This window comes from Microcaecilia unicolor, chromosome 5 (genome assembly GCF_901765095.1).
Source record: "Microcaecilia unicolor chromosome 5, aMicUni1.1, whole genome shotgun sequence".
Classification (NCBI taxonomy): domain Eukaryota; kingdom Metazoa; phylum Chordata; class Amphibia; order Gymnophiona; family Siphonopidae; genus Microcaecilia; species Microcaecilia unicolor.
The window spans coordinates 103,719,303-103,738,556 of NC_044035.1; the positions used below are offsets into that span (position 1 = coordinate 103,719,303).

Consider the following 19,254-nt stretch of genomic DNA (forward strand, 5'->3'; position numbering starts at 1 on the left):
ATGTTTAAAATATTTTTCAATTCTTACAGTCTCATACACACAAACATCCAATCTGCCTTTTTTCAGTACAACCTTCAAACACAAAGGAGGTCAGTATTAAACCCTGGAACACATGTTTGAAGGTCATCATCCCCTGAAGCAGCGGGATTAGGCACCACAAAATGGTGGCCAACGTTGGGGAGTCCTTTTTCAGTCACATAAAAGTTAAGTGACATTTTACAAAAACTATAAATGTTAAAAAATTTTAAAAAGAGAAATTAAAGCATACAATGGAGGCAGTGCATGCAAATACTGTAGATCTCATGCATATTCATTGGAGAAATCCTGAAAACCTGACTGGATTCCTGCCTTCGAGGACTGAGGTTGGATACTCCTGCTCTGGAATATAAAGGGTGTCTCTTATTAATCTACTTTCCTATAGGAAAACTGGTCATACAAGATCATCATATATCCTTATCCATCTTCTTCCTCCCACCCACAAATAACTTTTGAGCATCTGATTTCATTCAGATTTCTGTCACAGGAAAATAACTAGTGGCCCTCATATCATAGTTTTATATACACTTGACACCACCAACATGTAGAATCCTCTCCAGGAAGGAAACAGGCTAGCTCAGTTCAGTTGAAATCTCTGAGAAGTTAGAGTACTGAGTTACCTTTTTACTGACTGACAATGAGCATTTTTAAAATTGCCTGGCCACCAGCTGACTCCATTTCCTGACACATTTCCCAGAGAGAAAAAAACTACCTCTGAGATTATTTCAGAGAAGTTCACATAGCATATGTTATGTGCAAATTTCTGTTCCAAAATAGTATAGTAGGAAAGTTCACACATGCCGTTGTATTTTTGAAAAAAAAAAATGTTTCCCTGGGTGGACTGAAACTCATGAAGTCAGCATGTTGACAATTGATATATGCTTGTATTTTAAAAATATTTCTTATGTAAGAATGATTTCTTTTTCAGTCTCTAGTGACAAATGTTTTCCCTTTCCTCTTGAATAATAGTAGTTTTAGTGTGAGACTTTTATGTGCTCTCAAGGCTTTTATTATGAAGTAGCAGAGTCCACCAAGCCATTTTAATAGTTGAAGATGTGGGAAAGTGGAATATCTGAAACCAGTACAGAGTTTTCCTACATCACTGAAATATCTCCTCATGTTTGCTTTAAATATTTACAAAAAAATAACCAACCCAAGAAATTAATTGCACACACTCTGCAGCTGTATGCAGGAACAGGTAAGTGCTTTGTATTTTTCATTACTTCATAGCAGCTTTATCTTCAGATGTTCACATGGTATACTGAGGTTGGCAATGATCACAGATTTTGTTGGTGTCTGGCTTGGCTTTCCTTTTATTTAATAAGGTTACTTGGATTGTACTACAGAAACTTGGAAAAATCTGTTTGACTTTTCTGAATTCTCTTTATTTTCTTCTTTAGTGATCCTATTCTATGTATCTTAGCAAATGTTTGAACTCTTCCCATGGTGGCCATGAAGTACTGGGGAGCATAGGCGCCAACTTTTTAAAATGATTGGGGGTGCTAAACACAACACAAATGACTCCTCCTTGAACACAGTGAAAGTGCTCATTCAAAATTTCTTTTGGGGGTGCTCGTCACAGAGCTGGCACCGATGCTGGGGAGGACTGTTCTGGGAGCCCCTTGTTGTGTGTATTTGTGTGGGGGGGAGGGGTTTTGCTTGTTTGTTTTGGGGAAGCACCTGAGTAACAAATTAAAGACAAGGGAAGTCCCTGAAAAGAAATTGGCAGCATATCATTGAGTGATGACAGTGCTAGCTAACAACTCCAGAAAAGCTGACAATTTTGAGTGGTCACAGGAGCATCACAAACACCAAATGTGCCCTTTGTGACATGCCCCCAACTGATGCAATACACTCCTGCTTCACCCACTTTTGTGACATCAGCGCCCCTCGCAGCTTCCCACCCCCTTGCAGTTGCATGCTTTGGATTTTGTGCACATACTTTACAGAATAGCGACTTAGGGCAGTTTCACGTCTAACTGCTCATTAGTGCCAATTAAAACTAATTATAACCAATAATTGGCCACTAATGTCAACTAGCAGCCAGTGAAGCTATTAAGTTACCTGCCCAACTGCACTAAGGGGCCCTTTTACTAAGCTGCGGCAGGGCTAACGTGTAGGTAGCGCATGCCAAATCGACACTACCACCTGGGTAGCACGGACACCCAGCAGTAATTTCAAAGTTAGCGCTCACTATTTGCCATGGTAGAAAATATTTTTCTAATTTCTACCACAGAGGCATTCCTGGCGGTAATCGGCAGCGTGGCCACATTCACGTACGCTGTTTACCTCACGAGTAGTACATGAGCCCTTACCGCTAGGCCAATGGGTGGTGGTAAGTGCTCAGGCAGTAAACAGCCTTGCGCTACTTTTAATTTTAGCGCACGGTCATTTACTGCCCCATTAAAAAATAGCCCTTTTCCCCCAGCCACAGTAGAAAATGGCCCAGTGTGCACCAAATTCACTCGTCCAGACTACCGTAGGCCACTTTTTACCGCAGCTTAGTAAAAGAGTCCCTAAGCGTAACATTGAGCATGCAAATTTATAGAATAAGGGGTAGGAGGAACATATGAACACACATGATAGGCAAGCAATACACCCTTATCTGAAGACAACTATGATGTTATTTATAACACATATGCTTTCTGCTTTACTTGGGGAGCACATAGAGTATCCAAGAATCAATGTAATGAAAAATGCTATAAATCATAACACACGGGTTATCAGTGCAGTATTTTGCAAGGAATTTACTAGACTAAGTACATAAGTACATATAAGTACATAAGTACATAAGTAATGCCATACTGGGAAAAGACCAAGGGTCCATTGAGCCCAGCATCTTGTCCACGACAGCGGCCAATCCAGGCCAAGGGCACCTGGCAAGCTTCCCAAACGTACAAACATTCTATACATGTTATTCCTGGGATTTTGGATTTTTCCAAGTCTGTTTAGTAGCGGTTTATGGACTTGTCCTTTAGGAAACCGTCCAACCCCTTTTTAAACTCTGCTAAGCTAACCGCCTTCACCACATTTTCTGGCAATGAATTCCAGAGTTTAATTACACGTTGGGTGAAGAAAAATTTTCTCCGATTTGTTTTAAATTTACTACACTGTAGTTTAATCGCATGCCCCCTAGTCCTAGTATTTTTGGAAAGCGTGAACAGACTACTGAACTCTGCAAACCATGTTAATACCTTTATGAATAAAATGCAGTGGACAATGGGAGGGCTGTCATAAAAATTCTTACAACTGTTCTTTAAACATCATTATTTTATTTATGCACAAAGTTACATGTTTAATGTTCATGTAGCCCCTTAGGTCTGTGGTCCCTCACTGGGTCAGTTTTCTCTGTGGAAACATGAGGTACACAGTTCGCGAGACATAATTGTCATTTCTAGAGCTACCACCCTTGGGATACAGGATTCTTGGGTCAAGACCTGAATGGGCTGGGAGGCTACTGACTCCTGGGACCACTCTCGCTTCCAAAACCAGGTTTTCTTCTGAACCAATCAAGTTTATTAAAAGTCTTCAAATAATTGGAAAAAGAGGAAACTGATAATAGTTTTCAGCAAATTAAATAGAAAAAAATCACTGTTCTGTTCACCTTGGTCTCTATCCGTAGGCATAAATACTCTTCTCTTCCACAATCTGGAGCTCCCTCAAGTAAAGGATATCTCTATCTCCTCTCCGAACACCCCACAAGTAGCCTTAAGCTACCTGAGACTAATCTCAGGGTCCTGCAATGGACCCTTTATCCCTGTGACCTTTGCTCTCATGGCGTCAGCTTCTGGATCCAGAATCAGGGAAATAGCTATCCTCTCCTTTGCCCAGAGGCTTCCTTCTCTGCCTGGTGCCTTTTCAGAATAATCTGAGGGTGGTGTATTGACCTAGCAGCCAAAGCACAGCAGTACTGTGGTACAGTTAAGGTTACCAACTTGATCCAGATTTGCCCAACAGGGTTGATCTATTCCTGGGTTTACCCCATTGCATGTAGAGGCTTATAATTTTGCTTTTCTTAGGAAATGCAATGGGGAAATCAAAACTTTAAGTTCCTGCATGCAGTAAGGTAAACCTTGGATTGGATCAACCCTGCCAGGTGAATTTGGATTCAATTGGCAACCCTAGGTACAGTGGCTTTTGCCCCAAAGAAGACACAAAAAATGTGGTAATGTGATGATTAAGACAGCCAAAGACAGAAAATTGCCTTTGGGGTGTAGTATATATACATTTCAGGTTTTCCTCCTTTTGGGGGGGGGGGGGGGACAACTCTTACCATTACTTAACAAGTGGACAAGCCTTCCCAACTCTGGAAAGTTCTGAGTTTTAGTAAGTTCACAGTTCACCTCCTATACTTGCTAGAGCCACTAGAGGATTTCTACACACAGAAAGCCAGTTTCTAAAGAAATACTTCCAGCCATTTCTGGCTGTTCAACTTGCAGTCTGGTGCATTGTGGAATTTGTAGTCCAGTTTCTTCCATTCCTTTTTTGCTCATGGTTGGTGCTGCTGCTTGAGCTGTATTTGTTGCAGGAATAAATGGATAGGGCATTACTAGGGATGTGCCTCAGGGATCAGCCCTTGATGTGGTTCTTTTCAACATTTTTGTGAGCAATATCATGGAAGAGCTGTAAGTAAATGTAAATACAAGGGGGGTATACATGGGTGGAATATTAGCAGGATGTGGGTAGGGCTCCCAGTTATGCACATCACTTATAGCAGTGTTTCCAAAGTCAGTCCTGAAATATCCCCAGGTTTTTAAGATATCCACAATAATTATGCATGAAAGAGATTTGCATACAATGGAGGCAATATATACAAATTGATCTCATGAATATTCATTGTGGATATCCTGAAAACCTGACTGGCAAGGATATTCTCCAGGACTGATTTGGGAAACAAATGCCTGCCACATAGAGCCTGCCATGAGTGGGAAAGCGCGGGGTACAAATGTAAAAAAAAACCAAAACACTGACTTACAGAATACCGCCAGGTACTTGTGTCCCTGCCATGGCAGTGTTGCCGGACAGCAGTAGTGCTTTGCCACTGTTGCCCAGGAAAACACCAGGATCTAGGATGGCAACTCTAGAAGGCAAAAGCACCATCTTGGATCCGGGCATCATCCCGGGCATCAGCAGTGAAACACTGCTGATGCCCAGCAACACTGCCATGGCCTCAGGTAGGTCATGGTGAATGTGGAGGGGAGTGTGGAAGGGTGGGAGAAGATAGGGCTGTGGGGGGCCACTACTGTTGTAGCCGGAGTGGGTGAATGAATTCTGAATGAGTGGAAGTGGCCCAGAGGAGGACTGATCATCACATGGGGGGGGGGGGGGGGGGTCAGAAGGGAAATCAGACATTATGGTGGGAGGGGGGGTCAAGTGAGAGCAATATGAACATCTATTTTGCTGTAGCATGACATAGATATTCATGTACTGTGAAATGGATGTCTCTGTGCCTGCTGCTCACTATCCATATTTTGGACGGCTTTGTTTCTGAAATGGCTGTTCCTGCTGCACATAGCTGCATATAGTTGTCCATTTCACATATGTTTTAGAACAACCTCTACGTTGACAGATCCTGTTCTAAAATAGGGGAACTTCAGACGTCCTGACTTGGACATCTGATTTCCCTTTTGTACATTCTTTCTAAATTGCCCTCCATAATCATTTAAACGAAGAGTAAAAACATTTGTAACCTTTAAAATAAGAAATGGCCACATTTCTTTTCAGTGCACATAAATATTACCAAGCCTTAATAAAATAACAACTAAGTAATCATGTATTTTCCATTTGTGTTCACTTGTCAGGGTAGCATAGCCTGCATATCGTATAACAAATGTTCCATAGCCACTAATAAACAGAGAAGGCTATGTCTGAACTACATATGTCAAAAATGCCTGAAGCCATCCACTAACAAAGATCTTTGGAACAAATAGCAGCATTTCTTCTCTGAATGTTAATAGAGTGTGAAGATTGTGGAGATCTCAAAATGAATGTTAACAGTAACCAAATTAAAGCTGATTAGGTTTAGTTGCAGGTGACTTACAACAGCATGAAAAAGTTGCTTAGTAAAATGATGTCCACATGTTTCCATCATGCCACAATGGACCATCCCTTCTGCTCTTATAACGTAACTCCTATTTCTTAAATAAATATATGTAATAATATATTTGAATCATTAAACAGCCAGCCACATCAATAATTCACACTTGTGCTGTCTGTTATAATCATATACCTTAACAAAAAAAGTTTGCAAAAACATTAAGAACACAAGAATTGTACATGGACCTTCACTGTTACCTGCAGTGGGAGACACCCACACTATCTAGCACTGCAGGTAACAAACACAGTGCCATATGGTAAGTGTCTGCCCTGTTGGACAATTTCTAGCATTTACCGCACCGGCTTTGCACATGCTGTGACTGTGTGCAACTATTGCACGGTAATTGCAATACCTTTCCACACTTTAGTAAAAGAGCCCCTAAAATTCATCTGCCCCTTGGATGCCCAGTCTTTCTCACAATCTGCATATGATACTTTGAATAGTTTAGCGTCATCTGCAAATTGTTGTTCCTGTTTCCAAATCATTTATAAATAAGTTAAAAAGCACCAGTCCCAGTACAGAGCCTTATGGCCCTTCACTATTCATCTTCCTCTACTGAGAGAACTGACTGTTTGACTCTACTTGCTGTTTTCTATCTTTTAACCAATCTTCAGGCAACAATAGAACATTGCTCTTATCCCATAGTTTTTATATTTTCTCAGGAGTCTTTCACGAGGGACTTTCTCAAAAGCTTTCTAACAATCTAGATATACTAACATCAACTGCCTCACCAAAGTATCTTTTCTATCTCTTTTAATTTTGCTTTTGCTTTTTTTCCTCCATGCATTTAAATGTTATAATTGTATTTGCAATTAAACTGTCAACAGTGGAGGAAAGTCATTTGTAAAAACATCTCAAGTTACCCACAAATTTAAATGCCAATGATAATCCTTTCACTAGTGTGTGTCAAAAGATTCCCTTTCTTCTGAACCCTTAAATAAACATTGTTTAGTCCAATACACAGCCCAACATAGCTGTGTTTCAGCATTTCACTGTGCCAGATTAAGGGGTACAATTCATTTGAAGTACACAGCAAAACAGGGAAAAACCTCTACATGAAGTAGAGAGCGTGACACAAGCTTCAACATAGGGAGTTGTCTGCCACAGTTCCTTTATTGCACCAAACAAAGACCCGACACAGGGCCATGTTTCGTCAATAAGAACGTGTACCTCAAGGGTCAAAAATACAGCATCTGTTACTGAATGAATTAGAAATCAGTGGTGCCCAAAAGGAAATATGTTGACTACACAAATTCTGAATGTGTGCAAAAAACGCCTTGATGCCAAAATTGCCACTGTTGCAGTGCCCATTTACTTTTGTGGCATAGAACGAGTAGAAATGAATCAATTTTTTTACTCTTTCAAAAAGTACAAAGACTAGGGGACACTCGGTGAATTTACATGGAAATACTTTCAAAACAAATAGGAAGAAATATTTTTTCACTCAACAAATAGTCAAGCTCTGGAACTTGTTGTTGGAGGATGTGTTAACAGCAGTGGCGTACCAAGGGGGGGGCGGTGGGGGCGGTCCGCCCCGGGTGTCAGTGGGTGGGGGGGGTGCTCTGTCGGCACTGCAGGCAGCCCACGTCTCCTGCTTCCATCCTGCTGTGCCTTAAAGAAAAATCTGAAAAGCAGCATGGCAGGCATGCTTCGTGTTTGCCCTGCCTGCTTGTAAAAGAAAGCACCGGCAAACCTCCTCGTCGACGTCACGACGTCGCGTTGGGTTTTCCCTCACTGGGTCCCACCCTCGTGGATGGGAGAAGAGGAGAGAAGGGGACAGGGTGGGGAGAAGGGGGGGTGGGGAAGGGGCAATGCGAGAAAATGGGAGCCATGCCTGGGGCTGGTGGGAAAATGGGTCTGGGGCTGAAAAGGAGGGTAGGTGGGATAAGGGGGCTAGTACTGGAACTGGGGGCTGAAAGGGGGCAGGGGCAGAAACTGGGGGGACTGGGGGCTGAAAAGGGGACAGGGAGAAGTGGCTGGGGCTGAAGCTCAGGACTGGTGAGAGAAAAGGGCTGGGGCTGAAACTGCGGACTGGTGGGATAGTGGGACTGAAAAGGGGGGGCAAGTGGGAGATGTGGGCTGGGGCTAGAACTAGGGGCAGGTGGGATAAGAGGGCTGGAACTGGTGGCTGAAAAAAGGGGCAGAGAGAGAGAGAGGGGACAGACGATGGATGGATGGATGGATGGATGGATGGGGGGGAGAGGGAGGGCAGACCCTGGATGGATGGGGGGAGAGGGGAGGGCAGACCCTGGATGGATGGAAGGGGGTGAGGGAGGGCAGACCCTGGATGGATGGGGGGGGAGAGGGAGGGCAGACAGTGAATGGAAGGGGGAGAGAGAGAGGGCAGACAGTGAATGGAAAGGGCAGAGAGAGAGGGCAGACATTGGATGGCGGGGACAGCAGAGAGGGCAGACACTGGATGGCAGAGAAAGAACGAAGACGGATGCTGGATAGGAGGAAGACAGTGAAAAGAAGATGAGGAAAGCAGAAACCAGAGACAACAAACTGTAAATAAAATATATATTTTTATTTTTTTTTTGCTTTAGGATAAAGTAGTATTGTAGCTGTGTTAATAAATGTTTATAATAGAACGTGTAAATAAGGTAATCTTTTTATTGGACTAATTTTAATACATTTTGACTAACTTTTGGAGAACAAAACCCCCTTCCTCAGGTCAGGTTAGGACACTGTAACACACTATACTGTATTGACCTGAGGAAGAAGGTTTTGGCCTCTGACAGCTAAATGTATTAGTCCAATAAAATGGTATTTTATTTTCTATATTTGTTTTATTTCTATTTGTTAATTTGTAAAGTGGTGATTGGTATTTGTTAGTTTTTTTTCAAATTTACATCTGCTGTCTTTATATTTTGCACAGTACTAGGGGACATTTTCTGTTTCTGTGGCGTTGCATTGTATGCAGAGTCTGGCATCTTGGGGGTTCAGTTTAATTTTTGTCTAAATGGAAAGTTTATGATTACTTATTCTATAGTGGATTAGGGTGTATCTGTGTTTGTGAAAAAGACATGGCTTTCAGTTGGCATTGACTGTGCAGGATCGACGATCTGTACTAATCTGTCTGGTTTCGTTTTACAATAGGTGAATTGATGTTCTAGTGCTCACTGTAGTGTTTAAGATGCTTTCCTTTTCCTTGTGTGACTCATAGAAATGACTGCTTATGGTATGGTAGAATTGCTCTATAGGTCCTGAGTGTTTTGTATTCTCGGTATGCCTAGTACTGGATTTTGGAGGGGGGTGTTAAAAAATGACCGGCCCCGGGTGTCAACTACCCTAGGTACGCCACTGGTTAACAGTGGTTAGCATATCTGTGTTTCAAAAAAGTTTGAACAAGTTCCTGGAGGAAAAGTCCATAATCTGCTATTGATTTAGACATGGGGAAGCCAGTGTTTGTCCTGGGATTGGTAGGATGGAATCTTGCTACTATTTGGGTTTCTGCCAGGTACTTGTGACCTGGATTGGCCACTGTTGGAAACAGGATAATGGGCTAGATGGACCATTGGTCTGCCACAGTTATGGATATTCTTAGGTTCTTATGCTCTTATCTTCTTAAACAGGGGGTGACAGGCTCCCTTTGCTTGTGATGAGAAGCAGCACAAATTTGGGAATTAGTCATTTCCAATCATATACAAATCCGAGCCTCTTACATCCCAAGTAATCAGAACCAGATAGCTGACAGGTTCAGCAAAATCTGTCAACCCCACAAGTAGACTCTGGACCACCAAATTCTACAGAACATTATTCAGCCATGCAGGTTTGTTCAAGTACATCTGTTTGCCAACTACGAAAATGTAAAACTACCCTTCAATATTTCAATATTTCCATCCCAAAATCCAACTGGCAAGGGATACACTAGTTATAAGCTGCTCTTGGTCACTCCAATATGATTATCTTCCCATCCCTCTTACAGTGTAATCTCTATACGAGTTTCAAAAGAGGTCAGACAAAATGAATCCCATAATTCACTATTGGCCTCCTCAGAACTGATTCCCTCATCAAAAGATTAGCATCCAGACTTTGGATATTTTCATCACTGATAATGCAGAGCAAGGGCTCCCTTCTGCATCCAGATCTTAAATCACTGCCCTCATTATGGCAAGGAAGCCCTCTACCAGGTGTACCTATGTCTTTAAGTGGCAGGCATTCTCCATCTTGTGTTTTACTAATAGTAACAACCTCATATGGAGTCCTCCAAATACTATTCTTCATTAACTGCACCATATCTATCAACTGGGGCTGTAAATTTCCTTCATCAGAGAACATCTCAGTGCACTCTGAACCTATCCTGTCCCCAAATAATAGGCTTCCAGCTTTAGAATGTCCGATCATTTGTCAATTCATGAAGAGACTTCTTTATGTCAAAAGCCACCATTTCAGAAGCCTCCTGTGCCATGGGAACTCAAAGTTTTTCATGAAGCTGCCTGTGAGGGGGTTTATAGAACTGTGTCCCTCACGCTTAGGAAAAGTCCCTCCGATAGCCTGGGCCAACTAAAGAGTACTGGTCCCACCCAGGTAGGAAGTGAGCCAGGAGAGGTGGAACCCATACTGGGGAGTATAAAAGACAGGGCCAGGCTGAGGTTAAGGAGGCCCAGGGAAGGAAGAACTGAAGCCACAGTCTATGCCCTGACAGAATACGTCTAGCTGCTGTGACCTGACTGAAGTATGCCAACCTTGTGCTTTTGTTAAGAACAAGAATTATAGGCTGTGTTTGGGGTGGCAACCCCAGTAGGCACAACTTTTGTTCGCCCTGCCACTAGAGGCCTGCTTAATAACTGTGTTTCCTAAACTACAGAGGTTTACCCACACTATGTTTCGGCCCTGTGAAGGAACAGGCCCAGAAGTTCTTTAAATAGATACTTCTTTTATTTTCCTCTCTTTTGTCCGGCTGCGTTATTTCTCCGGCCCACTCCCAACCCTCACTCTGGGTCTCAAGCTGTCAATTGATGTTTGTTACCTGAAAAATGCTTTAGCTGTTACTTCAGCATGAAGAATAATTAAATATCAAGTACTGGTCACCTATGAGCAGTACACTTAGGGGCCCTTTTGCAAAGGCATGTTAGGGTCTACGCCCAAATAAGACTACCACCAGGCTACTGCGCCCCCTGGTGGTAATTTCAGATTTGGCACACAGCCATAATGCCTGGATGCTTTATTTATTTATTTCCTCCCATGTGCGAGTTGGCGCGTACTGATCGGTCACCGTGCATGTAGCACATGAGCCCTTACCACTAGATCAATAGGTGGCGTTGAGGGCTCAGGCCAGTTTTAGATTTGCGCTGGTTTCAATTTTACTGCATGCCCTTTTCCCATCCCATTAAAAAAAAAGCCCTTTTTTGCAGATGCAGTAAAAATTGGCCTAGCGCGTGCCGAAAACACTCACCTACACGGCAGCATCCACTTTTTACCGCGGCTTACTAAAAGGACCCCTTAGTTTCATCCCAAGGTAATTGCATGTACTCATCCTAAGTTCTTAGCAAAGGCAGTCACAGCATTCCATGTTAATTAAGAGATAGTGCTCCCTATTTTTTCTCCAAAATTTCTTAAAAATCCATGTGATAAATGTCTTCATACTCTGGACTGCAAGAGAGCTCTGGCTTGATCATACAATGTATTCCTTTGACCTCAATAGACATGATATCCCAGTAGACAAGCAATGGTACATGGGCTTGCATCACGCTTTCAATTGTTTTACAAACCTACCAGAACACCTCTAGCCAATAAAGTCAGATTTCTCCAAATCAGAGCCCCTGTTGCTGCAGAAGCTATAATATCTTGAAATTCCACTTGACTGGACGGCAATTACAAAGCAGTTGCTTGGTCCTCTCTTCATACCTTTACTTCGTACTACTGATTGGACCAGTGAATTTGTCTGTAACATAAGCAACTCTCACATCTTTCTCTATAAGTGAACTGGGCAGTAAACCAATATAGATAAAATAACCTGGATAGTGAACAAACTAAAGATAAAATGACCCACCCTGGGCCTGGAAATCACCCATTTATATGCCTTTCTCAATTCTGCTTGTTGATGGAAAATGCATAGTTTCTCACCTTTAACAGATGTTTTGCATAGGCAGCAGAATTGATCAGGCATACAGTCTCTCCCAACTTCCCAGGAGTTGCATTCCTCTCTTGAACTATGGAATTAATTGAGGGACTGAGGATATTGCTGTGCAATGGAAGGCTCACACATGCTCATAAATCTAGACTAGCTCCAAGTCCTGGGAGAGAACATAAAAACATAAGTATTGGGACAGACTGAAGGTCCATCAAGCCCAGCATCCTGTTTCCAACAGTGGCCAATCCAGGTTACAAGTACCTGGCAAGATCCCAAAACAGTACAAAACATTTTATGCTGCTTATCCTAGAAACAAGCATTGGATTTTCCCCAAGTCCATTTTAATAAAAGCTTATGGACTTTTCTTTTAGGAAGCTATCCTAACATTTTTTATATCCCACTAAGCTAACTGCTTTTACTACATTCTCTGTCAACAATTTCCAGAGTTTAACTACATGATAAGTGAAGAAATATTTTCTCCGATTTGTTTTAAATTTACTACTTTGTAACTTCATTGCGTGCCCCCTAGTCCTAGTATTTTTGGAAAGAGTAAACAAGCAATTCACATCTACCCATTCCACTCTACTCATTATTTTATAGACCGCTATCATATCTCCCCTCAGTCGTCTTTTCTACAAGCTGAAGAGACCTAGCCACTTTAGCCTTTCCTCATAGGGAAGTTGTCCCATCTCCTTTATCATTTTCATCACTCTTCTCTGTACCTTTTCTATCTTGGCATCATTGGATGATATCACCCACTTGTGTGCTGATCAGTCCTGTTGTCTACATAAACACCTATTACAGATGAGAAACAATACTTTCTAATGAAAAGGGCCCCTAAAAAGTTACAGTATCTTACATTTCACCACATAACATGTGAGTGTATTAGCCTTCTGGTTTGAATGTGCACAGCAGAACTTGTCTCCTCCTTTCTTGAAAGCAGTGCTGAGTTACAGTGTACTTACAGTATGTGGTCCAAAAACAACTCTCTGTCTTTGCCAAGTATTTTGTCAGTCAACAGAAACAAGCCAAGCGGTGCTGTAAATTGCCCAAATATGTTCAAAAAATGTTGCAAAGAATAATGTTTTGAATTTCCAAAGGAACTTTTTTTTATTTGTTTTTCTTATTTCCAACTAAAGTGATACTCTTGGTTTAAAGGTACTTAAAAATAAAGAAAGTATATAGAGGGTAATTTTATGACAAGCCAAACAAAGAGGGTAACCAGCATATATAAAAAGTGCACAAACAAAAAAGCAACACTGGGCCTTCAGGACTGAGACAACAGGAGTGTTTTATTAGTGAATGGCCCGACAGGAGACTAAAACAGGTGGTTTCTTTTAAATCGCTGCTGTCCATTGTGACAGGCTCTCTTGGCTCTAAAGATTCTCTCAGTTTAATCTCAGAGGCATTGGATACATATATACTTCACATAATTTATGCCCAAACCCAGACCCCTGAGGCAGGCGTTGTTTTACGCTGAAACACGGCCCGTGTCGGGTCATTCACTAACAAAACACTCCTGTTGTCTCAGTCTTGAAGGCCCAGTGTTGCTTTTTTGTTTGTGTAATTTTATGACAAGACAGTTAAGCAGGAAAGGCATGTAGTCATATATGTTGCATCTGTTTTAAAAAGGAAACAGATGCACATAGGCACCTTCATAAAATTGCATCCCCTGTAGAGCCTGTACAAAGTTGCACTTGCTTCAAGGCAAGAGTAATGCTGTGTGTGTGTATTTGCCAATAAGAATTGGTGGTTATGGGCTAAATTCTATATATAGGTCCTGAAAATTCCGCACAGAAAAAAAATACGCCTAAGCATATTCTCTAAAATACGCCTAAATTTTATAGAATAGGCTTAAGTTTCCGTGTGGTATATAGAATACATCAAGCGCCTCTCCATGTGACCAAATTTAGTCGCGTCCATTTATACTGTGTTTTACTTGGTGTAAATCCCGACACCTAAATTAGGCGCAGAGCAGGTGTATTCTATAGCAACGTGCATAGATTTTAGGAATGCTCCACCTATGGCCATGCCCCCTTTTCAACTATGCAACTTAGAATTTACATGCAGCACGTTACAGAACAAGCTTAGCAAGTTGTGCGTGTAAATCTTAATAACAGTGCTGATAATTGCTTAACAGCACCGATTAGCTAGTTAACGAATTAAATTACGCATATTGTTATAGAATACGCTTCTATTTCTGTATGGAAATTAAGGCATGATATTAGAATCCGGTAGTATACATGTATTTTATAAGATACACACATTCTCCTGAATTCTATAAAGGTTGCTTGAAGTTGGGCACCTAAATTGGGCATGGATCCCAGATTGGCACCCAAAATAATTAGTTAATGGGCTCCAATGAATTATTGGTGTTAACTACTTAATTGGCACTAATTATGATTTGGGTGCCTATCTGGCTACGCTCTATTCTGTAACACTAGACGCCTAAATTGGATTGTGTGCAACTGAGAAAGGGTGTGTGGCTATGGGAGGGGCATAGGTAAGTTTGGGGCATTCACAAAACATGTACACAGTGTTACAGAATAGCAGAGATCCACACACAATTTGCGCACCAGGATTTACACCAGTTTTCAGCTGGTGTAAGCCCTCGTGCCCAAAGTTGAGTGCCGAATTCAGGGCACAAAGTTGAGTGTCAAATTCAGTGCTCAGCGCTATTCTATAAATAGTGCTCATCCCAGAGGGCCCTTTATAAAATAGCGTTGTGCTTTGAATTTTATAGAATCTGGCCTATTAAGTGCCAACCCCACTTCTGTTATACCCATTCTCTGTCCCTGGGAGCATCTACACATATATCACATAAAAGTAGATGTTGCTTTCCTAGCACCTACTTTTATGAATGTATGTGCTAGGTAATTTTATAAGCACCTGCTTTCAGTTTTAAAACGTTGTATTATGTGCTTCAGTTGCATATAATATTACTTCCATACTTTGGAATGTATTTTTAGGAGATGTGGCTAAATAAAGCAATTGTGGTTCATTTTCAATATGGCTACTTAACTATGTTTGAAACTAATCAAGGGACAAGGTAATTTTCCAGAACAGCATATCCACACACTTTCAGTTTAAAAATCAGTTTGTGGGTGAATATGAGTTCGGGATGCTCACAAAAAGTATTTGGACTATTTTGGGGCATTTTAAAACTTTTTCCCCCAATGTTTCAGAATTTTTGAGGTTTGTTTCACACATTTTATTTAATACAACTTTGTAAATGACAGAATTGTTAAGTGCATGCAAATCGACATGTACATGTGTTTACTTGTAAGTTAATGCTCATTAAATCAATTTTGCGTGCACTAAAATTCTTAAGGCATGCTAATGAACCAAATGTAAGCTAATGAATGCACAGCATTAATGTAAGCATATTTATGTAAGAAAATGAAAAATAGAGGTGTAAGGTTGGGTGTATTTTATGCATGCCATCTATATATGCATTTTAAAAATGAAGGGTACATGTTTACATCTAATATATACTTATGAAACATCCCCCTTCTCCCAAGATTAAATCTTTTTTATACGGGTGAATCTTTATTACTGGTACAGCCTGCTTTCCATGCAGAAAAGAGCTTTTATAAAATCATGCAACCGCATTCAAACATAAAAAGTACATATAGGGAAAGTGTACTTCTACTTTTACTTGATCTGTGTATAGATATTCTTGGAGCTTAGTTTGAGTGGAGCAGTGCCAGGGTTCTTACATAGGTGCATATCATATAAAATATACTGGAAAGGACAGAATATTTATCTGTGCAGGGACATATATACTATAATAGTCTTTATCCAGGCAACTGTTTAGCTAAGCACAATGCAGCAACAGAGTGGGTATCAAATCAGGAAACGTTCATGGATTTTTTACAATACTCTCAACATATTTTCACAAGTTTCTAATAACTACTATAGGGATCATCAGAATTCACAGCATCAACTTTGTTATCCAAATCTTCAAAAGCAATGATGTGCAAATTATCAATATATCATTTTTAATTTTGTTTTGATGATTTAGCTTATCCACTTTTTAGGTTTCAACAATTTTTATTAGCTTATCCACTTTTTAATACCTTCCACAATTGGTTATATAATACATTTTGTTAACTTTTTTTAAATACATTCCAAAAAAATGTTCAAAACTTTCTTAATAGGGCTAGTGTCACTTAACTTGCAGCTGTTTTCCACACTGTGAGAACCTCCACCGACATGGCCAAGTTTTGTATCTTCCTCAGGGAAGAAGTTCAAATTTCAGCAATTTGCATACTATCTCACATACAGAGAAATTGGCCTTGTTTTTCCTCCTCTACAGTCTAATTTGCAGTAAACTCCAACCACCAATGTTTCATGATAAAGCCAGTCAATGTCATTCTTATTACAAATACTCTGTCTGTCCAATATATAACTGCAATGGTCAGCATTTAGGCAAAATGCAGGCCATCATGGTTAAAATGAAACTGGATGTTCAGGGTGGAACCCAGAAACTAGCTGGTGTTGAATATAAGGTTTCAGCATCAATCTGGTTAGTGGCCATAGTCAGATCAGCTAATTGGATGAAGTTAAGGCAACCTTTTTGCGCCATCCAAGGACCTCACCAACACTGTCTGGAAAGTGCCGAGTCAATCAGAGGAAACATTCAATGGCGCTATCCACCACTCAGTTAGAGCTGCTGAATATCCCTCTCACCAGCAGTTACAAATTATCAACACCTGCTAATAACTGTCTTTGAAAATCTACCCTTATAGGTTTCATATCAAAACTTTCATAGTTGTTAGCCCTGGTGTACAAGTTAGTATTCAAATTTCTCTACTGCCTGAACATTCACTGTCTCACTATAGACACACTTTTTTCTGAAGCACCGAGGATTTACTCTGAAGATGTAGGATAAAATCTTTTAGGGGCCCTTTTACTAAGCCACAGTAAAAAGTGGCCTACACTAGGTTTGGCATGTGAAATTGGCGCACGCTGGGCCACTTTTATTCCATGGCGGAAAAAAGGACTTTTGCCTGAACCCTTACCTCCACCTATATAGAAGGTGGTAAGGGCTCACACGCTACTCGTGTGGTATTCGGCCAGTGTGCAGCAATGTGGCCATGCTGCTGATTACCACCAGGAACGTCCCTTGTGGAAGAAAATGGAAAATTATTTAGTTTGTACTGCAGGAAACTGCATGCGCCAACTTCAGAACTACTTCTAGGCTCCGGCGCTACCCCAGCAGTAGGGCCGATTTGGCGCACCCTACCTGCGCAATAGCCCTACCACAACTTAGTAAAAGGGCCCATTAGTGATTTATGAAAATGACACATGATGTTGCAAAGCAAAAAAACTACTATAGGGTGCAAAAGGCAAAATTCAGTATTGCACAAGAAAACCAAATCTGTAAATCTTGAATAAATTAAAGTCCTCCTATAAGGAAATGGAGAAAAGACCTCAGTGACCTACACAAAGAAGGGGTACTCAGCCTCTACAACAAAAATCAGCATCATTAGTCAGAAAAACTTCATTTCTAATCAAAACTCTACAAAATGATGATAAATGATGTAAAATCTTTGAAAAATACACAGCAGTTAAATATAAGCACAATATAATCTCACTAAATTATGTAAGGTGTTCATAAATCAAAAAGTTATGAACAAAATAAAGTACTTGTAAAGTAGAGAATGACACGGGGACAAAGTTTGTTCTCGTCCCCGTGGGTTCTGTCTCTGTCCCCACCTCATCCCCGCAGGTTCTGTCTCCGTCCCTACCCCATCCCCGCAAGCCCTGTCTCCGTCCCTGCCTCGTCCCCATGGGCTCTGTCTTCATCTGCAGAAGCCTCAAACAATTATGATTTTATATTTAAATCTTTTTATTAAACTATAAAAAGAAACAATATGCTGTGCAACGATTGTGTATAAATTACAAATAGAAAACAATAATAACAGTGAGCAGCTATAATAACTCTCCTCACCACCACCCTCTACCCTTCCAACCCCAACAATAGCTGTTTTCTACTACCTCAAGGAATCCTAATCCACCCTGTTAAAATGTCCAGGGGTACAAAATACAACCCATTCTGTATGCCCTAGAGGGGAGAAATATGCCCTATGAAGCACTGTTATGATTTTTTAATCTGTGGATGAATAAGAAGTCATCAACAATCTCAGGATTCAGTCTAGCTCTCCTGTCTTCTACAGTCCTTCTGGCAATAGAAGGTGTCTTCTTAGAAGATGTGCTGGTAGCAGGATGTACAGGATCCCCCATGCAAATTTTGCTAGTCGTGGCCAACACGTTTTCTTGTTTTTCCAAAAAATCAAAATATCGTTGTTTGCATCACTCAAACATAAATAATAGTCCAGTTCATTAACAGGCTTCAAAATAGAAAATGGCAGGGGGACAAAGTTTGTCCCCATCGGCTCTGTTCCCGTCCCCGCCCCATGGGATCTACCCCATCCCGTCCCCGCAAGCTCTGTCCCGTCCCCATCCCTGCGGTTACTGTGGATCCCAGTCCCCGTGTCATTCTCTATTGTAAAGTACAATTACACTGGCTGGAAAAGTCTTGTGAGCAGCTCCTGACAAGGACCTTTTCTGAGGCTGCATCAGGGGAGATCTGCTCTAAACAAAGAAAGAAATAGAAAAAACTTTCATCCAAAGCCAGTACAAAAAATAATCATATAAAACAACCAATGCTTACAAGCACCAATTGGATTTAATTTCATCAGCACTATCTTCCTACCATCCAGGGTATAAATATAAATTTTGGTTCAAAAGAACCAATCAGCGAAATGGGGTCCTTGTTGGGACCCGGGATTGGTTCACTCACAAGACTCTTCCAGCCACTGTAATTACTAAAGTCTCCTCCTATACGTTACTCTCTGCATTATTAAGCTCTTATTTATAATTTTTTAACTTATGAGACATCTTACATAAGTTAGTGAATTTGTATTGAGCTTATATTTAACTTCTGTTTATTTTTCAAAGAAATGGGGGTTTTCTGACAGATTATGGCGATTTTTGCTGTAGAGGCTGAGAACGCCTTCTTTGCAAAAGCCACTGAGAT

The 19,254-nt window shown here is 41.0% G+C and overlaps 1 protein-coding gene across 5 annotated transcripts in view; it reads left to right on the forward strand.

The window, feature by feature from the left end:
* Positions 1-19,254, forward strand: part of MYPN (myopalladin) — a 287,643-nt gene that overhangs the window by 205,992 nt on the left and 62,397 nt on the right. The window lies entirely within an intron of this gene.